Raw genomic sequence first — 26,968 nt, 5'->3', positions numbered from 1 at the left:
AATGCCAAATTAAATGCTCTATCCGACCTCTTCTAGCAACATAACTGTGAAGGGGAAAAACAAAGCAAGGTTGTTGCTAATACTCCTGAAAGATGCCAGAAAATGGAACATAAATAAGAATACTGTAACTAGCTCATTATGGAAAAACAATAAGGATTTTAAGGATCAACAGGGATAAGAAGAGAAAGGTTATCCATGGGGACAGACCCAACTTACCTTGGAAGGGAATCCACCTTGTTTTTTTTTTCTCTAGGATGACAGGGGGAATTTTCCTTCACTGTCCAGGGTGCTGAGATTTTTCTCTTAGTACCTCAATGTATCTCAAAGACCATTCATTCCAAGTCTTAAAGATAGGAAGCCTTCAAGCATAGAGCCTTGTGTTTGGTTCAACAATAACCACCATTCAATGTGTAGTCAGCTGGGTGGCACAGTGGACAGTGTGTGTGCCTGAAGTCATGATTTGAGTTCAAATTTTACCTGAGACATTTACTAGTTCTATGGGCCCTCAGGAAATCATACACACACACACACACACACACACACACACACACACACACACACACACACACACACACCTCAATTTTCTCTTATATCAAAGGGGAATTATAATAGTCCTTGCTCAGACATGTAATATCTATATGACCCTGGGAAATCCAACTGCGTCATTGATAACTTTCCTCAGCTATAAAATGGAGATAATACTAACACCTAATTTCCCAGGGTTGTTATAAGAATTAAATGAGTAAATATTTGTAAAGTTCCTAGGGCAATGACACATATATTTTGTTGTTGCTATTCAGTAGTTTCAGTTATGTCTGACTTTTCAGGATTGCTTTTGGGGACTTTTGGGCAAAGATACTAGAGTGGTTTGCCATTTCCTTTTTTGGCTCATTATACAGATGTGGAGACTGAGGCAAATAGAGTTAAGTGACTTGCTCAGAGTCACACAACTAGAAAGTATCTGAGGTCAGGTTAGAACACAAGCCTTCCTGACTCCAGACCCAGAATTCTATTCACTATACCACCTAGATGCCTTACCTGGAACAGAGTAGATGCTTATTAAATGCTTATTTCCTTCCTTTCTTCCAGGAAAAAGAAAAGTTTCTTAACACAAATTCACTTAATATCTCCTTAATAACCTCCATCTCCACTGGGCTTATCAAACATTAACCAGAGGCTAAATGACACTTTGTAATGTTGTATTCATTGGACCAGCTAATGAATAAAACATGATACAATAAAAAGAGTGTTAAATTTGGACCTTGTTCAAATCCTATCCCTGCTGCTTTCTACCTGTGTAGTATTGGGCAAGAATTTCAGCTTCAATCTGAGCTTCATTTATTTTATCTGTGAAATTAGGAGTTTGGACCACCTTAACTTTAAAATTCCTTCTTTCTTAAATCTATGAATCTCGGAGGGATCTTCCAAGTTTAACATTCTGGGATTCTGTTTCTCTTTGTGGCAAACCTGTTTAGAATCTCTTCTGCTTCCTCCCCATCCCCTAACATTGATTCCAGTGTTTACCAAACACAAGAAACAAGCTGAAGGAAAGGATGAAGCAGTTGCCATTTTGTTTAGACCCTAGCTTTCTGGGTGACTACCCTGGCTGATAAGTGGACACCATTACAGAGGGCACAAATCTGTATCTGAGGAGAGAAGAATGTAGCTCTGTGTGTGTGTGTGTGTGTGTGTGTGTGTGTGTGTGTGTGTGTGTGTAAGAAAGAGGAAATAGAAGAAGACCAAGATTTTCTGGAATATTATTCCTCCAATTTTTAATGGGAAGAAGCTCATTAAGAACCTCCTTCTGTGACTGGCTTGGGAAAGCCAGTAGAGGGAGCAACAGGCCCATTCATCACCCAATGTTTCTTAAAGGTCACAAAAAAGATGACTACATGGAAATACAGAGAAAAAAAATGCTAAAGGCAAAGAGAGTAGACCTTCCATTCATTAGAATACAAGTTATAATTGTATTAAGGATTTTAAAAGGAACTTTCAAATAATAAAAACTCTAAAGGGAAGTGTGGTGTGGTAGATAGAATGGTGGACTTGGAGCCAGGAAAATCTGGGTTCAAATCCCACCTTTAACACATCTCTTGTTTGGTCATAGACAAACACATAATGTCTTTGAACTTTGAGTAACTGGCCAAAACTCATTTATTAAGTTATAAATATTGATAGAGAAAGTCTCCATGCCTTTGAAACTACTAATATTCTCTTTATGTGAAAAAAATAGGCATTCTAATGAGTTTTATAAATCTTATCATTAAATATCTCATTTTCAAATTGATCATTTTCCCATTGGAAGAGTTACAATACAATATGACCCAAGGGCTCAGACTTAAATCCAGACAGCTCTTGCTTAACATATCAGCTCTGTTGACCTTCTCTTCCCCTTTTAGTCTCCACATGGCCTTACCCCGTCTGCTGCCCTATAACTGTGCCCCCCAATAGGCAGAGCAACTTTGGGGTCCTGTTGCCTGGGAGTTGAACTTGCATAATTAGAATTAACATGAAGCAAGAATTGTCTGTAAATCATGAATAGGACTAACACTATGTCATAAAACAAAGTTGAAGCTATAAACCTCCATAATTATTTAAAATAATAAAATTATGTTGCAAGTACTATAAAGGAGACATAAATGTACTGTACATATTGGTTATACCAAAAGCCCCAATGTACTATAAAATGTGCATACAGAACATAAAAAATACAACTTTGGTACATCATTAATTTGACCTAAAATGAATATGCTACCTATAATAAATATTAATTAAACATTAAATTAACAATAATTTTGCTTGCCTTCTTAGGATTTAGAAAGCCTTTGGGAGATGATTGGCCATAGCAAAGCTCAACAACCAGCTACTAAATTAAAAAGGGGTTGTAATCTTTATCTGGTTGTGGGAGGACACAAAACAATTAAATTATAAATCCTTGTAGTATTGAACTATTGGGGAATGGTCTGAATTTAATATTTAGTGAATTCAGTGCAAAAGAGGGGATAGGAAAGGATGGTGGAAAAATATATTTTGAAAATATGGCTCAGGATCAAGAAATAAAAAATGACAAAGGCTGTAGACTACACAAAAGCCCAGCACCACATAGCATTAATATTTAATACAAGAAGAGAGTTGGGAGGCACTGGATATGGCAAATACATCAAAAAATGAAATTGATTCTATCTTAAGATGAGAAACAACTGATTGCCTATGAGGGAGTTATTTCCAAATCAGTTGCCAATGTATAGTCAGGCCATCGACTTGATAGAACAAAGATCAAATTCAACATTGATCTTGAAGAAGTAATAAAAACAAGAAGATATTGTATATGATTAAAACAGCCCCAAACAGACTATTTAAACAAGTCATTTTCCTTTCTCATATTGACCACAAAGCTGTCTTTTGTTTTTACTTTTTACCCAGTGGTCATTGTTTTGCCTTCTTAAATCATGTATGATAAATCAATTTCCTTTTCTACAAGGCAGCACTTTCAATATTTGAAGGCAAATTTCATGTTCTCTCCCAAGCCTTTTTTTTCAAGGCTAACTAAGCCATGTCCTTCAAAAATTCTTCATATGACCTGGTTTACAGAGTTTTCACCTTTCTGCTTAGTTTCTTCTAAATATGTGCTAAATTATTATTACTGTCCTACCCCCTTCCTGGAAGAAAATGACTCAGATTAAAAGTAATATTCTATATGTGGTCCAACTGGTTGAGACAATAATTAAACTATTGTCTCCCTTGTTTTAGATACTATTCTTTAATGTACATAGCCAAAGGTAATGGCCTTTTTATTAAGTGTGTTTTTTTTCTCATATACTATTTCTAAGTCAGCTCTCTCCTATTTTGACATTTTATATAGTTGAGTTTTTGATCCTAAACATAGGACTTTACATTTATTCATATTGTTTCATCTTATTTTAAAATTTAGGACCAATATAATGACCTATAAAGATCTTTTTTTAAAGTCTTGATTCCTTTATCCAACCATTAGCTGCCCTTTCTGTTATGTTATCTACAAATAGGATGTGTGCCTTTATTCAACTTTCTGATGAATGTCTTGACAGGGTCGAGTGCAGACCCTTGCAACAAGCTACTAGAAACCTCCCTTCTGGTTGACATAAATCCATTAATCAATACTTCACCTCTGAGTTTCAATTTCCCATCTGTCAATGGGTAAAAATATTTGCCTTCCCTACCTCAGCAATGTTGCTCTGAGGAAAAGCCTTAGAAACTATTAAGCTATATATAAATGTGAATTGTTTTATGAAATTCAAGCATATTTATGAAATTCGAGTATATGATGGATGGAAAAATTAAAAAGGTTTTTTCAGGAGGCAGTGAGGTCCCTCTCTTTGGATGATCTTCAAGCATGGGCTACATGACCTCTTGCTGGTATGCTGTAATAGAGAAGAATTCATTTCAAGGATGTGTTGGATTATGTGGCTGCCGAGCTCCCTTCTCATTCTGAAATTAATGCAAATGTTGATGATTAATTAATTAATTAAAGTCACCATGTAGTAAGAAGAATACTAGACATGAAGCCAGGACACTTGGGTATGGAATTGTAATTTAATTTAAGCATTACTAATTTTGTAGCCATGAGCAAATCACAATTTCTAAGCCTCCATTTTCTCACTAATAAAAGAGAATGATAACACTTGTACAACCTCTCTCACAAGGTTGGGGAGGGGAGGTTGGGGCAGGAAAGTGCTGTGAAGAGTTCTAGTCATTTGAATTATTATTTTCCCTCAAGGATTCAAAATGAGCCAGTCATGGCAGTACATGCCTATCATCCCTGTTCCTGACAGACTGGGACTGGCAGATCCCTTGAACTCCAGAGTTGTGAGCTACAGTAGGACTAAAGCCAATCTATTGTCCAGCACCAATATGGTGGGGCCCCAGGAGTGAGAGGCCATCTACCCACCTAAGGAGGGGCAAACAGCCCATGTCAGGGAATAGAGCAGGTCAAAGCTTCTGAGCTGATTACCAGGAACATCAGGCCTGGAAAGGGCCAATGCACTTCTGACCTGGGAGAGACAGGGAGACAGGCTTTGAAAAAATAATCATCATCATTCAAGAAAAGTAGGTTGGTCAGAGAAGCACCATTAGAAGCAATTTTCCCACTGCCTTTCTTAGGAGGCTCAAAAATACCGGACAACACACATGAACCACATACCTAATTCTCTCCCTTCTTAAATTTTTCAGAGCACTTTCCCTGGATTTATTTCCGCTTTGTTGACTCTGCTTTTTATCACAGCCCTTTCTTTACTTGGTCTTCCATTGAATTGTAAACTCCTTGAGAGTAGGGCATGTGTGTGATGTTCTTTGTATCCCCAGGGCCTAAAACAGAACATCACACACAGGCAGTGCTCAGAAGTGCTGGGAACTGAAACTGAGGTGTCCTTCTTGCCTTGCAGCTGTCACAGAGTTAGAATAGCATCCGAATAATTCAGTACAGTCCTGTCCTACCCACTCTTTCCCAAAATATAAATGAGACTAGTAACCTAATGGAGACTAGGCAGCTGGCCAAAGAAAAACCCCTCGAGATAATATAAATGATGTTCTTTATTACATTATATTGGTATATTATATTATTGACTGGTTGTTTGGTTGTCCTTTGTATTTGGAGAAGACAAAAATGGCATCACCAGGTGGAATCTTTTGACTCATGCATAAATTGGACTAAATGAGGCAGAATTGTGTAAAGTCGCCAGCCTTACTTTCTCTTCCAGAATCATCCTAGTCCAGTGGCAAGACAAAAGTCAAAATAGCCGACAATGCCTCAGATTGCAGTGGATGACTAACTTTTTTCAGTGTCTATCGAAGCTCTAAGCCCTCCACAGTGCCAGCTCCTGCCACCTTCATGGCCATTGGAACAAATTGTTCTCATCTGCTTCCCATGCCTGGGGCAGACACCCCTCTAAGTCAACGATGGGTTTGAAACCTGTTGGTTGCCCTCCATTTGGTTTAGCCCTTCTGTCAAGATTGTTTACTGGGATGTAGCTACTGCACATGCTGTAACAGCTTCTTGGAGGCGCAGGTGAGAGCTTGGTGGCAGGTGGACACCAAAGGAGGAAAATCAGCCCTGAAAAGGGCTCTGCCAGTCATCAAACCAGATGTACGAGTCTTCCCTGAACACACTGTACACTCCATCTATATGTATACCCTGGATATATGTACACACACAAATGAACATACACACACACAGAGAATACCTTCTATGTTTCCTTTCAATGTCACACCATGAGGGGGCAGCTGGGTGGCTCTGTGGATTGAAAGCCAGGTCTAGAGACAGGAGGTCCTAGGTTCAAATCTGGCCTCAGACACTTCCCAGCTATGTGACCCTGGGCAAGTCACTTAACCCCCATTGCCAATCCTTACCACTCTTCTGCCTTGGAACCAATATTGATTCCAAGACGGAAGGTAAGAGTTTTAAAAAATGTTGCACCATGAGGTTTGTTTTATTTGTTTTGATTTTTTTTTTTGCTTAGGAATTTCTATTTGGAGTAGGAAAAAACTGAAGTGAGGGGGTTGGGGGTCAGGTCATTGTGCGGATGTGTTCAGTTTGAGAGGGAGACAGTGGGATAAAGTGGAAAAGCATCAAACTGGAATAAAAGTGGGTAGAACAGTACTTTCTCAAGCATTCTGATTTGAGAACAAAGTTGCTATGAGACCTTGAGTAACTTATTTAGTAGAGTAAGGGAGAAGAAAAATTGTTCTTCTGTCCAAGATTCCGAGTAATTAGAGAAAAAGGTTGCGGTGATCATGCAGTCAGTCAATGGTTGTGGGGGTTATAAAATCCTACACAGGAATTTACAGACTTTAGAAACACAGGTGGTGATTTTTATCACTGATGCCAATTGAAAATCATGGCTTCGGAGGAGAAAGGTATATTTGAGAAGTGAACAGCTGGTTAAGAATATGGTCCCTGAGAACTTGATTTGAATTTCTTGCACATGGTTTGGAGTATAAGAATGATGGGCTCTTAGCCAGGAATACAGTATGCCTGACAAAAGCACAGAGACACATACACATGTGTACATATACACATATGTACATGTATAATGTGGGTCTGTACATGCATATATTGTGTACATATAGCTTAGAAAGCAAAATGGCAAACTTTATCCAAGAAAGGAAATCCATGGAAATGAGACTAGTTGTGTTCATATTTGTATAGACACATGTATGCCAATATACTCACATATACATATATTTATATACGCATGTGTATACTTCCAAACATACACATATGAAAAAAATAATAGTAAGAGCTAACATTTATATAGTGCTTATTATAGTGAAGTGGTTTGCCTCTGGTCATACAGCTACTGAATGTCTGAGGTCAGATTTGAATTCAGGTCTTCTGGATTCTAGGCTGCTGCTCTATCCTAGCTGCCAAAGTATATAGGGATATATGTGTATGTATTTATGTATTTTGTATATTATGTAAGATGTATTAATATGTACAATACATATTTATTTAAAATAAGGAAGTTTGGCTACTTACCTCCATGAAAAGGCTGTCCTTTAATCTTTGTTCAAAAGAGGGGCAAGTTTTTTTTTTTAATTATTCTATTTGGGATATATCAAGTTTGCAATGCCTTACAGGGCTACCATTTCAAAATATCTAATAGATAGTTGATGTGAGACTAAGGATCATCAGAATAACTATGGCTGGATCGATAAATCTGGGGGTCGTTTATATATAGAGTTCCTATATAAACCCATGGCCAATAATAACAAGGTTGAAACCTTACTCAGTGGGTATAAACCAAGCCTAGAAATAGGAGGTCCTGGGTTCAAATCTGTCCTCCAACACTTACTAGCTTTGTGATCCTGGACAAGTCACTTAGCCCCAGTTGCCTAGACCTTACTGCCCTTCTGCCTTGTAACAAATTCTTAATGTTGATTGACTCTAAGACAGAAGGTAAGAGTTTGTTGTTATTGTTTTAATAAATAGGATTTGTATAATAATCTAGCAAGAGTCTAAGAAATAAGAGTCAGTTAAGTGGAATGAAAATCAAAATGGAGTAATATTGTGAAATAGTAATAGGATCCAGGAGGATACAAAGGTAGGGACTGTCAAATGCTATAAAGAGGTAAAGAAGGAGGATTAATAAAAAGCTATCAGATTTGTCAAATTAAGACATCAAAGAAAATATTTGAAACAATGGTTTCAGTTGAGTGACGAAGTCAGAAGTCAGTCAGGTTGCTGAGGGTTGAGAAATGAGGGAGGAGAGAAGTGGAGACAAAAAGAGTAGAGAGCTTTTTCTAGAAGTTGATCTATGAAAGAGAATTGAGTTACAAAATGGCAGATCAAAAAGGAAAGATGCATTGATGAGTTAGCTATTACTGTGGAGTGAGGAAGTTAAGGATGTGGGAGACCTGGCCATATATATAGGAAGCAATGAAGGAATTAGGATATAGGGAAGAATGAAGAATAGTTGAGGACAGGAAGACAACTGATGATGAGATAGAAGTGAATGAGACCAAGTGTACAGAAAGAGGGTCTGGCTACGATGAGGAGAAGAACCATTTCTTCACCACACACTAGAGAAAAAGGAGAAGGAATGATAGGTGATTTCAAGGGGTATTGAGATTTGGAGACAGAAGATGGAGCTCATGGCCTTTATTTGCTCAAAAACTCTGAAGCAAGCTGAGACCAAGAAAGAGGCCTAATGAAAGAAGAAAATAAATGGTGAATCCATGAAATGGAAGGGAGAAGCATTTGGATAAGTATCATAGAATCATAGACTCAGAGCTGAATGGAACTTTTGGGGACATTAAATAAAATCTCTTATTTTATAGATGATCAGTGGAGGAGAAAACAGACATGAGATTATGATAAGACTATGCTATAGACAACCCATCCAGAAGGAGGAAATTAATAATAAATTCAGTAAGCAGATCGCAAACCTCAAATGGATGCTTGCTATTACAGTGAAGGGAGACATCAGCCATCTAAACATATGCTATCCATAGCTCTATCAGCACTGAAAAAAAGAGAGCTTGATATATTTTTGACTTGTCATAATGATATTTTAGTTCCTCAGAAGATATAAAGCATCAAGGGAAACTATGATTCTAAACCTATTTCTTACCAACAAAGAAAATCCTGTTGCTAAAGTAAAAATGATGGGAAACCTGGGAGAAAGTGGTGATTCTCCTCTTAGAGTAAGTGATAGATAAAAATGAAGAAAGTGGGCATAATTTGACATACAACTTAAATCTAGAGATAAAAATATTTTCAGGAGAGCAGAGAAAGGATAGGAAGGGTCCCATGGTATAAAATTCTCCAGGGATGGGAAGTTTTCAGGAATGAAACACTGAAAACAAAACACAAATGGTTGTTGTTAGCAAAAAAGGGGGGGGGGAGCTGCCTAAAGAGACTGATGGGAGATGCACTGACCAAATTAGACTTTACAAAGACTTGTACAGAAAATGGAAGCAGGGGCAGGTAACTAGGGATGAATATAGGAGTGACACAATCCACTAAGAAGAATGTCAGGAGTGCTAAGGCTCACAAAGATCCAAGGCTGGTGATGAATGCTAAAAACAACAAAAAGGGCTCATTTTTTTTTTCTTTTTAAAACTATTTTAGGAACCGGAATAAGATGAAAGAAAGAAGAAGGCCTGCTGTTTTGGATGGATGTGTCAATGATAGCAGACAATGGAGAAAAGATAGAATTGTTCAACTGTTATTTGATTTTTTTGTATTCTCTACCAAAGAGAAACATTTTAAGACTGGGATTAATTTGGCTTCAATATTAGAGGATGCCCCATAAATTGAAATTTTCTTCTGATCATGCATGAAGAATAGGCAAGGAAAGAGAAAATTGGGTTCACTTAAATTTTTACAATTGAGCCAAACAAAATCAGTCCCTTCAGTCTCAATAGGCAATCTCCTACATCTCTGCATTCACACAAGACAAGGTCCTCACAGTTCTTCCCCTTCCCCAGCTACCAAGATATGCTTCCTTTTTGTGTCTGCTTCTCTGAATCTTTGTTTTCATTTTAGGAATTCACCTCACTCACCCATGGACTCTCTCCAGAATCCTCCTCCTCCTTGCCTGATGCATTATCCAACATGGTACCCTTTATCTCCCCACCCCTTTTCCAGCTCCTACTGCCCTTTATAAACTGCCCTTCATTAGAATATATTCCTCAAAAGCAGGGACTGTTGCTTACTTAAGTTGATATCCCTAGCACTTAGCAGTGTCTGGCACATAATGATTAACAAATTTTGTATACATATGTATATGTGTGTGTATTATATACATGTATAAGATATATAATACATGTGTGTATGTATGCAGGCTGAGTAGTGTCATGTCCTCCATGAATTCTCCAGCCATTAGTACTTTACCTATACTCAAGTTACTTTATACATATACATCCCCTTTCCCAGTAGAATGGAAGCTCCTCAAGAACAGAAAATAGTTGTTTTTTGTTTTGTCTTGTTTTGTCTTTACATCATCCTTGCCTAATACATTTCCTAGTACACATTTTTAATAAATTTATGATGAATGAAATGACTAGACTATAGGAGACCAAAATGGTAGAGTACAGGCAGCAACTCAGCTGAACTATTCCAACATTTCTCCCCAAACAACTTTAAAATAATACTTCAATTCAAATTCTGGAGAGGAAGAACCAACCAAAGGTCACATTTTCCATTCAAAGACAGCTTAGGAGTTGAGCAGATGTCCATTACCCCAAGGTGGAAGGTCAAATACCAACACTAGTCCTTGGAGGCAGCAGCAGCAGCAGCAGCAGCAGTTTCATGAGCTCTCATTCTACAGATGGTCAACTGATCAGAAAGTGATTACAGGGAGCAGCTAGGTGGCACAGTGGACAGAGAGCCAGATCTGGAGACAGGAGAGTCTGGGGTTCAAATCTGACCTCGGGCACTTCCTAGTTGTGTGACCTGGGAAACTCACTTAACCTCTATAGCTCTTTGTTATTAGAACCAAGATCGAAGGAAAGGGTTAGACAAAAAAAAATCGAGAGATTACAAGAGGATTTTTGCTAGTACTGGATATAGGACAATGTTCCATTGCCCATATGTAGTCACAGTTCCAGGGTAAAAAGATGCACTAGCAGCCACAGAAGAGCTGGGACAATTCCAAGGTAGAGAAGAGCTCTTGTGGTAGCTCAGTAGGGAGCAGGGGCCATGGTCCACTTCCAAGTCAGAAAGGAGCACTAGGGTTTGTGACTGCAGTAGATCAGGGTACCTGGTCAGAGTTAATAGGGCCAAGAGGAGTTCTATCCTCGAAGCTGATTGGCCAATGAGCATCCTGCTGAGTAAAGTGAAAGTTTGGCTTTCTTGCAATGTCCAGAGAACCAATATCAGGGATTTTGCCATGAGATCTTCTTTGCTGTAAGAAAAGTTGAGAGTAGGTCAGACAAGGCCACATCATACCAAGTGAATAGCCATCTGGGTTTGTCTGCTTTGCCAAGAGAAGTTATAGAGAACTACAGTTATCATTTCTATCATGTAATAATTTCTCAGTGTTCTTTTAAAGATTATTGGGAATTAAAAGACTAGATTTGTCTAGCAGGAAAGTGGTGATGACTAGAAGAGAAGCAATTAGTAGAGAAGCAGCTTCATATGATATAACCTATTCCTCAAGGCTTCATGGACATACAGGCCTACAGTCCAAATCTATCTACAAATGGTCTTTAGTATCCGAGTCCTCAATCTGAACCTCAACCTGAACCCCTAATCTGGGTTCTTATATGTGTCTACTCCTTTCTACATATATTATATTCACTGGTGGTAGAGTGTGACCCAAATTTACAGGTGGGTAGTGATGTCTATTGACTTTTTCACATTTGTCTTATATGGAATAACTATTATATATGGATTATTTTTTACTTTTGTCTAATCATTAAGTAAATGTTCTGTGATAATGGGTAATGATAACATTAACTAGTAATGGTGACATCATTGTAAATGATTGATGTTAGAAGTATACTAGGGGAACTCTGTAGCTACAATGGCAAGAAGGAATAGTATAAACACCTTCCCATAAAAGAATTCTCCCTAGGATCCCAAGAGAGGTTAAATTATAACCAGTTTGTATGATTCAGATCTGGTAACCCAGATCTTCCAGCATAATTAGCCAGCCCAAATCACATAGGAGTGACAAGAAACTACAAGAGATTCTAACCATGGGCTAAACCTAATTGGATGAAAGTAAATGTGAATAAATGCAAAATCCTTTACTTGGGTTCAAGAAAAAATCAATCACAAAGTATAGGTTGGGAGAAAAGTGATATTTTATTTCAGAAAACCCTTGTTTTTGAGCCTAATCATTTCTTGTGATAGGTTCCTCAGCTCTAGATGAATTCCTTTTCTTTTCTGGAATCTAGTGTCTTGAAGTTTCTAGCTAGAAACTCCAATGTCTCCATATAACCACATCGAAAACTTCCTGTCTGTGATATCAGAAGTGGGAAACTGATCACAGATACCTGCTGGAGAATCCACTTTTACCTACACATTCTTACCCTTCACCCGAATCCAGAGGACAAGGATAGGAATTAATTCACCAAAATTGGAGGATATTTCTCAGAAGATTCCCATTCTTCTCCTTCTAGAGCTTAGAGATATTTTTCTTCAAGTCCCAAAAGATGCCCCATCTACTGGCAACATCATAGATGTATCTTTTCCTTTCTTCTGACTTAGGTATATTTGCAACCAATGGCAATTTTCTCTGAATCCGTCTTGGTTTTCAGGGTTTTTTTTAATATATAAGTTAAAATGTACAACTAGCAAAATTATTTTTCTTTAAGCATTACTGTGTGGTCTGTTTCTTCTGTGAAGAACTCTAAGTCCCCCCAAAAGCTGAACAAAACTAGGACAAATAATCAAGTAACAGTATCTGTGAAAGAGTTTTAGTGGACTGTGAGCTCAGTATGAACGATGAGTGTGGCACAGAAAGCAAAAATATAAAAGTCATCATAAGCTGTATCAAGTGAAGGACAGGATTCAGAATGAGGTAAGTAATTAATACTCACACTGCAGTGGGTTCTGATCAAACCACATTTGAAGTAAATGTTCAGTGCTGAATGCTAAATTTTAGGAAAGTAATTGACAAATTGGAGCATATCCTAATTAGGGTTACCTGCATGGTGAAATAATTAGAGACCATTGCCATACAAGGATCAGGTGAATGAATAAAGAATTTTTTAATCTAAAGAAAATGAGGCTTGGAGGAGAAAAGGAATAGGCAGGACCCAATAATGGTCTTTAAATATATTAAGACTATCATGTAAAAGAGGGATTAGCATCCTTCTTTGGGCCAATTATAGTAGAACTAAGAGTTATCTGTGGAAAGAAGGAAAGAAGGAAAGAAAGAAAGAAGGAAGGAAAGAAGGAAAGAAGGAAAGAAGGAAAGAATAAAAGAAGGAAAGGAAGGAAGGAAGGAAGGAAGGAAGGAAGGAAGGAAGGAAGGAAGGAAGGAAGGAAGGAAGGAAGGAAGGAAGGAAGGAAGGAAGGAAGGAAGGAAGGAAGGAAGGAAGGAAGGAAGGAAGGAATGGAGGAAGGAAGGAAGGAAGGAAGGAAGGAAGGAAGGAAGGAAGGAAGGAAGGAAGGAAGGAAGGAAGGAAGGAAGGGAGAAAGGGAGGAAGGAAGGAAGGGAGGAAGGAAGGAAGGAAGGAAGGGAGAAAGGGAGGAAGGAAGGAAGGAAGGAAGGAAGGAAGGAAGGAAGGAAGGAAGGAAGGAAGGAAGGAAGGAAGGAAGGAAGGAAGGAAGGAAGGAAGGAAGGAAAGGAGAAAGGGAGGAAGGGAGGAAGGAAGGAAGGAAGGAAGGAAGGAAGGAAGGAAGGAAGGAAGGAAGGAAGGAAGGAAGGAAGGAAGGAAGGAAGAATGTGAATGTGTATATCTTCATGTACATAATATATACATATACACACAAAAAAGATTTGGTGGTATTTGCATACATATGACATGTGTACATATGCATATACAGACATACATTTACATCTTTAAATACTGGGTTTGTGATATCTAGACATAGATATCATACTCTATAATCACATATAGAGCATGTCCCAAAATTCCTAGCAAAATTTTAATCTCATACATATATTTGTAAATATAATCTCACTTGTGATATGGGTACTACATTTATAATATCTCCACTTTGAATATAAGGACACTCAGAGATTTTGAGTGAATTTTCTCAGGTAAGATGTCTCCTAAGAGATTTGAACTAAGGTGCTGCCTTATTCTAAGTCCAGTATTCTTTACAGTGCATGATATTGACATGTCACAATAATGACTCATCTTTGATGCCACAATTTCTTAAAATCTTCATCTTTTATTGACTCACAAAAATTGATATCTGGCTATATCTCTCTCATTTTGAAACTGTGCAGTTGATTTTTTGAACCTGTGTATATCATTGTAATTTATTTCTATTAAATATCATCTTATTAGATTTGGTCTATTTTTTCTTAGCCTATTAAGATATCTTGAAATTTTATTTCTCTTATAAGCATTAAGTTTCATTTCAATTGGAAATTAAAAATCATACCTTTTGTCCTTCATCCAAGTCATTGATACATGTTTTGAACCTTGTGGTGGTTCTACATTATATGATTCTATATCACATTTATATATGTATGTATATATATATATATATGGAGCAGTACATTAGATAGTGACATCCTTCCAAGTTAACTTCAACCCATTAACTAGTCCTCTTTTGAATCCAGTCATTCATCTAGTTCACAACTCACCTAAATGTATCATCATGGATCACCTGATCTACGTCTCTCCAATTCATTCCAAAGAAAACATCACAGAAAATGACAAGAAAGTATGAGACAGGGGAAGCTAGGTAGTACAGTGGATAGAGCACCAGGACTGAAGTCATGAAGAGCTGAGTTTAAACATGGCCTCAGACACTTCCTAGCTCTGTGATTCTGGGCAAGTCACTTAACTCCAATTAACTAGCTGTCCTGTCTTAGAACTGCTACTAAGACAGAAGGTAAGGTGTTTTTTTTTTGTTTTTTTTTTTAAAGAAAGTATGAGATACTTTCATTTTCTGAGCACAGTGATATAGATGAGAGCAGGAGAGAGTGATAGAGATGGACAACCCACCTCTTTCTTCAATCATGTCACCTCATTTGCCTGTATAAATGTGACCTACTGGAATCTCCTCTACTCTACTTTGTGGCTCTTGCCCCAGAATCCACCTTGTAAAATTGAAGGCTAATACAACTCTATTGATCTAGCTGGAAAACTATAGAGGTTGCAATGGCCTTTGCCAAAGCAGAAGAGTACAAGAATGCCATCCCCCTACCCCATTCCCCAGTAAACAAAGACTCCATAGCCTGAAGGTACCATGTTACTGCTGAAGAATCCTTGTTTAGGGATGATAGCGATAGTAAGGGAAGTGGAATCTGTGAAGGCAACAATCTCATCTTGCCTCCATTAGTTTCCCTGTACCTTGAAGGGACTGTTAAAGCTAACAATCAGCCCCAAGGAGATTGAGATAGCTGCTTTTTTAAAAAGGCATTAAAGTTTTGTAAGTTCCCCAGTTAATCCATCAAACACATTTCAGTCTTATGTACCTGTGAGGTAAATACTATCAAGGGCATCTTAGGTTCCCTAGGAAACATCTATAGCCAGACAAACAGATAACATTTAATAGAGATGGAGACAGTTTAAGGAAAGGCTACCGACTAACCTTTCAGGCAAGGGCTGTTATTCAAAAACACATCATTTTATGTGAGAGTCTCTTAGTTGCTCGAAGGAAAGTATCAGGGATTAAAGTAATATTAGGGAAAGGCAGGGCGTCCAGGGGCTGTGGCACATTTATTATATTTTTTTTCCAATTTAACCTCTGTGTCTTATAATCTATCACCCCTTTGCTGTTCTATCTTTGCCCACCCAGTGGGGTAATTGTCTCCCTCGATTCTTTCTCAGCACCAGCATTGACCAATATGAAGATTTTGAAAATATATTCTATCCTATAAAAAAAAAGAATAATGAAGAAAGATAGATGTCAGTTGCCTCTCTGCTAACTAAAAGATACAGAGCATGGTGTGGTTCTCCCAGCAAGCCCTGGAAAAGAGCAAAGTTATATGAAGTTAGGGTTTTAGTTCTGCATTTGGGGGTGAGGGGAAAAGAAAAGTTTTGCTTAATTAAATGGTGGCTAACGAACTGTTAAATCAACCCCCCTTACTAATTAAAAGAATAAATTGAACTTGCTGGACCTTTCAGCTGCACCAAAGCACTATGTTTTCCAATGTTTTCCAGCAGAGAGGAGGCTGTCTATCTCCTGCTGAGTTGGCAAGATGGGGGGGGGACTGGAAGCCCCCACCATAGTGATGGGCTTGTCATTACCTGCACTGAAATGATGTTCCTAAAAGAGCTACTATTGTTACTTGAGAAAGCCCTCCCCTTTGGGCCCTCTGTAATAATGCATCAGAAGCAATGAGAACAACAATAGCTCCTGGACTTGGGGGGGGGGGTCAAAAGATTTAGGTTATAATTCCAGAGCTGTCTAATTAGCTATGTCACTTGTCTTTTAGGCCTCAGTTTCTTTCATTGTAAAATTAGAGCATTGGACCAGCTGATCTCTAAGGCTTCTTCTGTTCTAAGATCTTGTAACTAGACTCCTTTTCAAAATTCAAAAATACACAATTACAATAGTGGGTCACCTTCTTTTTCTTAACTGATCCTAGAGGCCAAAGACTATTTGTGAGGGTGTTTATGGCTAATGAAGTCAGTGCCAGTAGGCCTGGAATTTAATGAATGTCCTCCTCTCCCCCTGAAACTGATTCAGTTTTCTTCCAAAATAAAATATAAATGAGAGGGATCCGTGGTCAACCCATATCAAGAAAGGAATTCGTCAGAAGCTCAGAAGCAAAGATCATTTAGCCCATGCAGTTTTATTCCCCCCCCCCCAAGACCTCCCCAAGGTCACACAAGAAGCCAGTGACAGAGTCTGGACTAGAGCTAGAGCAGCATAAGCTGGGCATATGAATAAGCAATGATATGTTAGTAAATGTTTGACAATTAACTTGGGGTGGGAAGTGGGGAGAATACCTAGAATATACTTTTAAGTTTAATCTATATTATAAACATTTTTTCATCCTCTTATAAAGTCTTGACAATCAACAAAATAATAAAATCAAGCCTTGATTTGTAATATATACTATTTTAAAGGTGTGGATGCTCATACTGAAAATTTAACAATCAGCTCTTGAGAACCAGTTGGAGCTAGCTTTGGTAGGTCTCTGCATACATTCTTCTCTTTTTTATAACTGAAAAGCTGGCTGAAAAGATCACAACAGATTCCTGAAGGACCAATTTACACTGGGGGAGAATATTTGAAGATAATTCTAGGTGCTTCCTAAGGTCCCATCAAACCTGATGGAAATTATAGTGAAAACTGCTAGTTTTCCTTCCATAATTCTAAATTCAGCCTATTAATTCCAGGCTCCAGGTGATTTGGGGCAACAAATTATCTGATACTGTCCAGGGCCATGCCACTAAGGAGAAGGTTTTGCTTATGTCAACATTACAGATGGTAGACTTTTTTTTTTAGCTGGGGGCAGAGAAAAGTAAGTGACACTAATTTCTGTTCTGCAGTTCCCCAAATATTGCACTCACAACACAATCCATAAATATAATGACTGCTCATCAATAAAGCAGTGGAATGTCTGAGAAACCATAATTGCCACCCAAAAAAATAAAAAAAAATTAGAAGAACCAACAAAAATTGCTGGCAAATGGTGGGGCCCTTATCTTAATTACAGACTTATTTGCATTTAAATGAAGGTTATTCTATAATTACTAGTGAATGTTTTGTGTTGGAGTTGAAATACTACTCTACAGGCTGTCAGCTCCATTTCCTTTACATTTCCCCTTCTCATTCTTTTTCTTTGTCAACATTTGGCATACACATGCATAGAGAGACTTTGGGCTCCTTACCTAGAATCCTAAGGGCCTCCCCTGAAGACTCCTTGGGTGGAAGCGCCATAATTGTGAAGGAAACAAAGAGAGATTTCTCCTAAATCAAGAGAAAACAAGTAGGCCTAGCAACAGGGGGCCAGTGGTGACTTTTCCATTTCCTTGAGAGATGGAAGTGTCTTCCCTGAAGTAAACTGCCTTAGGAGGCAAGCTCAGTTTCTGGAAGATGGAGAGATTCCCTTCTCACTCACTAGTGCTGTTTTAAAATTAACTTGTTTTTGCTTATCTGATTAAATGTCACCTAGCGTCCTGGAAAATACAAATTCTTTGAGGGCAGAGAATTATTATCTTTATATCCCAAACACAGTGATCTATATACAATTGATACATACAGAAGATAGATAGGCAGATAGATAGATAGATAGATAGATAGATAGATAGATAGATAGATAGATGGATGGATGGATGGATGGATGGAAGGATAGATGGATAGATAAACAGACAGACAGATAGACAGATAGATAAAAGATAGATAGATAGATAGATAGATAGATAGATAGATAGATAGATAGATAGATGGATGGATGGATGGATGGAAGGATAGATGGATAGATAGACAGACAGATAGACAGATAGATAATAGATAGATAGATAGATAGATAGATAGATAGATAGATAGATAGATAGATAGATAGATAGATGAATGGATGGATGCATACATTATATATATATATATATAATATCTTTGGAATGTTATTCCCTATGAATTTTATGAGAGAATTAAACCTCTTGAAATGTCATGAGAGTTATCATAGCTGCTAAAGAAAAATACCCAGATTAATATCACTGGGATGACCTAACTTGAAATTACAGTGATAACATTTGAGAAGTCTTGAGAGATGACTTCTGCCACCTAATAGCTGACCAACAGGTTAATTTCAAGTTCTTAAAATTCTCAAAACTCATCATGTTCTTTGGGTTAAGGAAAGAGATCCCCAGCAGAAATTGTACAAAGGACTAATACATTTAGTCATTAACACCAGATTGTGAATCAATTTGTTAGCATTAACTTCAGTCACCTTAGAAGTCCCTGGGAGATGGGTGTTGAGGAGATATATTTTAGATGTGGTTTTGAGAATGTCAAGTAAGATTGAGAGTAGGAAATTATTAAAGAGTAGAGATTTGACTGTTAGGTGGCACAATAGTGCAAAATATAGAGTCAGAAAGAACTGAGTTCAAATTTAGCCTCAGAAACTTAAACTAGCTGTTTAACCTTGAGCAAGTCATTTAGCCCTATTTGCCTCAACTTATTCATTTGTAAAATGTCTCAAAGAAGGAAATGGAAAACCATTTCTTTGCCAAGAAAATACAAAAAAGGGATCATGACACAAATTGTTCCTGGAAATCAGGCAGCTGCATCAAGAGACCCTGAGTCCTTGGATATAATGGCCTGAAAAATGCAGGTTGGGTTACCCATCCTTTTCCTTTCTTCCTCATGAACGTTATTTTCTTTCTTTGTAAGACTTACATGCCAAAAGGAGGATGTCCCCTAAATGGCTCTTTGTCAAAGTGTCAATCATTTTTTCACATCAAGTTTAAAAAGAAAAAGTAAGACATGACTGAAAAAGACTAAACAATAACTACAGAGATATGATATTGTGGGGAGGGGACTTAACAGAAGAAGCTTCCTAGGTAGCATGTAGACTCTAAAAGAGAAAGGGGAGATGTAAACATTGAGGGGACCCCCCACAAAATTAAAGAATCTTTATTTTTCATCAAACATTCCCAGCTAGTTAGTTCCCTTTTAATGTCCCTATATCAGGCTTGAATCATTAAAGAACATATACTGATATAATCCTTGTATCAGAGGTTCCTACCTGATAGAAAGGGTCCAGGGACATGTAAGAAACTTACCACTTCTCTGGTTGGTTGGCTCCAATCAAATGGAACATAAGAATGTCATTATCTGATACTTGCTCAAAGATAAGCACTAGTTCCCCTTACAAGCACTCAGAATCACAAGGCCCCAAACTCAAGTTTTATTTTATTTATTCACAAAGCTTGAATCCAAAAGGATAATCAACTATGACACCCTCCTCTCATAAATATTTAAAATCTCCATGATTTACAATACTGCCTGTGTAGATTTTTAGTTTGGGGAATAAAAGGGTAGCAGTAATTGAGGTTGGCTGTGTCTTATTACTCTCTACTCTCTGCCTCCTATTATTTTCCACAGATAGTTGAAAGAAGGAAGAGGACAGGAGAAAAAGAAAGTAGAGGGAGGGGATAGTGAATTACAATGGCACAGCATGGCCTTGAAAACAAGATGAGAAAATTCACTTTCCTCCTTTCTTTGCAGGTGTGGGAACATTATAAATACTTTCAGACCATTTATTAATTTTGGTTAATTTTGGTTTGCTGAGCTATTTTTTTTTCTGTCTTGTCTTTATTCTCTGCCACTGGGAAGGAGCTGGAAGAGGAATATATTTGGAAATGAAGGCAATGTAAAAATAAAACCTATCAATAAAATTTTAATTTTTTAAAGAACAAGTACCAAGGAAGGAAAGAGGTACTCCTACTCACCTCTTCTGATTTCTCATCATTCCAAATATGGTGGAAAGCTTTCTAATTTTCTGGCTTCTTAATACAATTTCTAGGCAGACGTTATTTCTCATCTCATTTCATTTTCAGCAGCCTCATTATTTGTACCACCCCATCCCTTGGCACATTTCCACTGCCCATAATGGAATGAGAAGACCCAGGTTTTGGAGGCCGCAGCTCTATCATCTAAGCTGAAAGGGCAGATTGGAGAGTAACCCACTGTGTGGCTTGACTCCCACCTGCAAGGAACAGGTGGCTCTCCACCTGTGCAGAGCAAAGAAACTGTCCGTATGTGACTAGTGCCAGTACTGCTCTGCCAGTCATGCCTATGCCCTCCCCCAAGGGGGCTTGTCCCTCTGTATCTCTCACTAGGTAAACACCTGTCTAGATAGATGTAACTAATATCTACAGTGACTGTGTCTTCAGACATCAGCTGAACACCTTGTGCCCATCACTGGGGGTGAGTATGTGCTTGCACCTGACATTATCAAAGCAGCATCTTCAAATGTCCCCTGCTATGCTTAATCCCACTGACAAACCTAGTGACCCTTACATGCAAGAACACTTCAGTTTCTCATAGGAAGGCAAGTGTGTAAGCACAGACTCACTCTCCTGGCAATGCATTTGTCTTATTTCTGTGCTAATCACTCCCAGCAAGGAGGAGATTATTCCTGATTCGGCCACCCCAGACAAGTTTTCTGCCTCTTTTTGCACATCCAGAGTAGCAAAATCAGCAGCATAAGTGGAATGTGAGCCCAATGAGGATAACCTTTAACCTTATTCGATCTGCTAGACTTCTGACCCCATTGTTCCCTCTCTAGCTTGGTGGACACATGAAAGAGGAAAGGGAGGGAAGAAGCATTTAAATAAGGCCTACTATGTACCAGGCACTTTTCTATTATTGCTACTTGTTTTAAAAATATTTATATATTATTATGTTATATTTCATATAATTATATATTGATAATACATCATTCTTTGTCATTAAAAATATTATTTCATTTGGTCCTCATAATAACCCTTCAAGGTAGGTGTTATTGTTATCCCTATTTTATAGTTGGGGAAACTAAAGAAAATAGGTTAATACAAGGTCATACAGCTATCACATGAGAATGAAGTGCCTCATACAGCTGCAGCCCACTTCTGAGCAGGGAATGAATGTATATAAGGTCAAAGATCTGGAGGTGAAAGTGGTAATGTAGTCCAACCATCTCATTCCACAGGAGAAAATGAGGCTCCGGAGAGAGACAGGACTTGCCCAAAGTCACACAGATGATAACTAGTAGAGCTGGGATTTGAACCCAGACCTCTGACTCCTAACAGTACTTGTCCACTATGGCACACTGTAATGGTAGAAGCCATTATCTCTGACTGTTCAGTCATGGTAAGGGCTGGCAAGACGTCATCTATGATTGCCCCAGTTGCGTGTCTATGGCCCATTCCATTCAGTGGGGAAACCCAGGCTCATTATTGTCAATGCTGAGGTACTGCATTGGGGTGCTCCATTGCTATTTTCCTCACATATGCAACTCTCTCCTCTTTCTTTTTACTTCCCTCTATTCTCTTCTCCCTTTTCCTTCCCTACCAGAATCTCTCCCTCCTTCTGTTTCTGTCCCATGCTCTCTCTCACACATACACACTGAAAGGGAGAGGGGGGAAAGGGAGAGAGGGAGTGGAGGGGGGAGAGAGAGAGAGAGAGAGAGAGAGAGAGAGAGAGAGAGAGAGAGAGAGAGAGAGAGAGGAGAGAGAGAGAGAGAGAGAGAGAGAGAGAGAGAGAGAGAGAGAGAGAGAGAGAGAGAGAGAGAAGGAGAGAGGGAGAGAGAGAGGGAGAGAGAGAGGGAAGGAGGGAGGGAAGAAGAAAGGGAGGGAGGAAGGGGGAGGGAGAGAGAGAGCACACTCAGCATCCTTCCTTCTCCTCTGCGGTACTTCCCCTAGCCCCTGACAGGTGTGGGGAGTAACCTTTCCCCTCCAACTGGAGCACAGTTTGCTTTGAGGCGCTGGCTTTATAGAGATGTCATTTGTATTCCATCCTTTCCTCTCTAGCTCTTGCCCAGTGTGTTTTGATGAGCTTCTCTCCTCACTCACATTGTCTCAGTCGTTAACCACCCATTTGCAAGTCTGTAATTTACTTTTGATCATTCATTTTATGAGGCACACAGGGTAAAAAGCCGATTCTGTTCTAGCCTCTCCCCCACACCCCACTTCCTCAATCGAGTTTTCAGCTAAAGAACCTCTCCAAGTCACACACCCCAGCATCATATCATCTCATGGAGAGCCAAGTGCTGGCTTGACCTTCCTAGGGGAGATTTTCCCTCTGTTTAGCCTTCTGATGTGGTTCATTTGCCATTTTTTTCCCAAGGATTAGCTTCTCTGGGAAATGGAGGAGATGGGAAAGGCAATTATTTGTGGGTCTATTGATATGATAACCCCCCATTGACAGCCCAGTGAGTCACTGGCAGAACTGATAGGATTGCATTGCCAGGAGGATAAACCCACAGGAAGAAGAGTTACCAGCGGAGGCTCCGCAATGACTTTCCAAGCTGACATTTCACAACCATTTTTCTTCAGGAGGCAGCGGCTTCAGCTCAGGATGAGAACCAAGGCCCCTGCCAAACAAGAGCGTGAAGAATCTGGTTGGGTTTTTTTCCCCTTCTTCCCGCTAGACAGAACACCCAGCCAACTCTAACTGACTGAATCTCCCTCCAGCAGCAAGGAAAGGTTTGAGGGATAGAATAGCTAGCATCTCAGACCCAACTTCCTCTGAACTTAACAACTTGTCCTGTATATTTCCTTGTTTGTTTGTTTCTTGAGCTGAGTGGGCACTGCAAATTTAGATCCCTTCCTGAAGGAGAAATCTCTTTGCCCTTCCTCTGAGGCTAAAAAGTCTCCTTTGTAGCCCTTCCTAGGGAGATTTCCAAAAGTACTTCCATAACCTCAGTCTTCTCTCATAGGAACTATTTATAATAGGATCAAAAATTCACATCAGAAGAAATGTTGGAGGTTCAGCATCTTCATTTTACAGATGGAGAAACTGAGGCCAACAAGGTCACACAAATAAGTGCCAGGTCTGAGATTCAAACATAAAACTTCTGACTTCATTTCCAGAACCCTCTTGCTATTTATTCTCAGAAGGAAGGTGAGTGAGGGACTGACACAGAGTTGCCCAAGAGGAGGACAACACCTAGGTTCTTTGCCATTACTTATGTTGCTCTTGGGTGCAAAAAAAAATACTTTCTGGACCTTATTAATGTCTGCAGGAGTGACTACTCCTGAGAGTCAGCTGGAAAGAAGAGTGAGGATTTAGATTTCTTAGTACTTTTAATCTGAAAAAATTGGAATAAAATGAAGAGGATTTTGCCAAAGAGTTGGTGAAAAATAATCACCTGAAGATTCTGATCTCCATCCAGCCCAGCGACAACTTCCCTTTTTCCAGAATAACACACCTTAGTTCTTAAATTAAAAAAAAAAGATGAAGATTGAAAGTAATCATAAAAGATATAAAGTAAAGCTTATTAAATGAAATTGAAAATCTTTTGCATGAATAAAATAAATGCAATTTAACTAAGAATGGAAGTTATTGAGTGCTGAGGGCAAAAATCTGTAACAAATACCTTTTATAAGAATTTGATATCTGACATATTTAAGGAACTAAACTAATACAATTATATGAGTAGGAGCTATTACCCACAATCAACAAGTGGTAAAAATATATGAGCAAATAGTTCTCAAAAGAATTGTAAACTATTTTTTTAAAGTGAAAGTTGTTCTAAATCATTAATAAGAGAAATTAAATTAAAATGGTCCTAAGGTTTCACCTCATACCCAGAAGACTGACAAAGATGCCAAAGGATGAAAATATCTAATGTCTGAGGAACTGTGGGGGTAGGGGGTAGGAAGGTATACTAGTACAGCATTGGTAGAGCTACAAATTTTATTATAGAACATTATAGAAAGCCATTTGGAATTATTCTTAAAAAGTAATTTTAAAAATATTTATACTTTTTGAGCCAGAGTTGACATCATTAGAAATCTCCAAGGAAGTCAAAGATTTTTTTAAACCTCTCATACACACTAAAATACTTATAGCAGTTCTCTATATGTTGGGGAAGGTCTAAACAAATTGTGGTACATGTATATGCTGTTGAAAAAATGAATGTGACATGAGAGAAGTATAGAAAGATTTATTGAATTGATGCAAAATGAAGTAAAACATGTCATGAAACCAATATACAGACTGACTATAATAAAGTAATGAAAATAACAGCAATAGAACAGAACAGTATGTAATTATAATGACTAAGCTTGAATCTTTAGAAGGAAAACTTTTTCCTCTATTCTTTATGGAAGTGGAAGTCTATGGGTGCAGAACTTTGTATATACTGTGAGACTTGGCTGATATATTGATCAAATTTGCTAATTCCTTTTCTTTTTTCTCTCTTTTGTATTCTTTGCTATAGAATAAGAAAAGGAAGAGAGCTATTTTGATAGGAAAGGGGAAGAAATACATCTCAATTTAAATGATAGTGATGTCAAAGCAGGATTTTATATATATATTATATATATATATATATTTTTTAACTCTTACCTTCCCTCTTAAATTCAATACTGTATATTTTAAGGTAGGAGAGTGGCAAGGGTAGGCAATAGGGGTTAAATGACTTACCCAGGGTCAGACAGCTAGAAAGTAGCTGAGACCAGATTTGAACACAAGGCCTCTGGTCTCCAGGCTTGGCTCTCAATCCACAGAGCTATCTAGCTGCCCCCAATAATATAAATTTTCATTTAAAAAATTGAATATAATTTTATTTTTATATTTTTTTCCATGGTTACATGATTCATGTTCTCTCCTTCCCCTCTTCCCTCCCCCTCTGGAGCTGACAAGCAATTCCACTGGATTATATATATATATTATCACTCAAAACACATTTCCAATTAATATAAATTTTAAAAGAAACCCTTACTCTACTCTTGCACTAAGTGATCTAAAAGTAAGAAAAATCATAGTGGAAAAGAAGAAGGAGGCAGAATGAAATCTGCCATGATAATTAAAAGAAGTCATTGAATTTCCAACCACTCCCTCTTTACAGATTCATCTTTCCACTAATGCTACCAGAACCCCTGAAAAAATCTTTCTGAGTCACCTGGGATACTCCTCCTGCCATTGGGATTCTCCTAAAAGCCTTTTTACTAAGATTTCAGCTGTTGGCTCTTTTTGTGGTGGCAAAGAATTGGAAATGTTCATCAGTTAGAGAATGGCTAAACAAATTGTAGTATATGCTGGTGATGGAATACTATTGTGTTCTAAGAAATGATAAGCAGGATGATTTCAGAAAAAGCTGGGAAGATCTGCATAAACTGATGGAGAGCTAAATAAACAGAATCAGAAGAACACTGTACACCACACCAGCAATATAGTACGATGATCAAACAAAAACTTGGCTAATTCTCAGCAATGCAAGGACCTGGGACAATCCTGAAAGACTTATGATGGGGAATGCTTCCATAGAAAGAACTGTTGGACTCGGATGGTTGTAGATCAAAGCATACTGTCTTTCACATCAGTGTACTTATTGTTTTACTTGGGGCATTTTGGTTTTGTATAAGTGTGCTCTTACAGCAACGACCAATATAGAAGTGTATTTTGTGTGATAAAAATTAAATTAAATTAAAAAAAAAAAGATTTCAGCTGCTGAAACAAATAGCAGGTCTCTTGTAACTCCCAGAGACTGCTGAATTTAGCAAAGGGCAGAGAGGTAAGCCTGGAGTCTGGAAGAACTGAGTTCAAACTTGACCTTCAGACAGATCCTAGCTCTATGGTTCTGAACAAGTCATTAAATCTCTTTCTGCCTCAGTTTTTCAGCTGTAATATGAAGGTAACTAAAACACTGACCTCAAATGACTGTTGTGAGCATTAAAGGAGATTATATTTGTAAAGTGCTTAGCACAGTTGTCTTTCCTTTCTTACTTCCCTCTTTCCTCTGGTTCCCAGGACCTCTACTATGAACAAGACTGCTCACACTAGGTCCAATTTCCCTTTTTATCTAGTGCTTAAACAAGGAAACTATATTTATACTTTATGATTTCACAAGATTCTTGGACATAGGAGACCAAATAAAAAGAGAACACATGGAGAACAAATTCCTACCTTTTCCCTTTCTAATCCTAATAATAGAAAGAAAAATTTCTCCTTCCTTTCAATCATTCCATGGTCATTTGAAAAAGTGATTGTCCTTGATCTCTTTGGCCCCAGAATGCAGAAACAGGAAAAATACTGACCTCAGAGTCATCCTTTTCTCTTTACTCCACTTCACTGAATCATCTGTTTGACTTGGCAATATTTTGTAGTGTAAAGAATCCTAGATTTGAAATAAGGCAACATCTGAGTTCAAATCTCTTACTAGACATGTTCCCTGAGAAAATTCACTTAAATCCT

This window comes from Monodelphis domestica, chromosome 4 (genome assembly GCF_027887165.1).
Source record: "Monodelphis domestica isolate mMonDom1 chromosome 4, mMonDom1.pri, whole genome shotgun sequence".
NCBI lineage: Eukaryota > Metazoa > Chordata > Mammalia > Didelphimorphia > Didelphidae > Monodelphis > Monodelphis domestica.
This window is presented reverse-complemented; position numbering follows the sequence as displayed.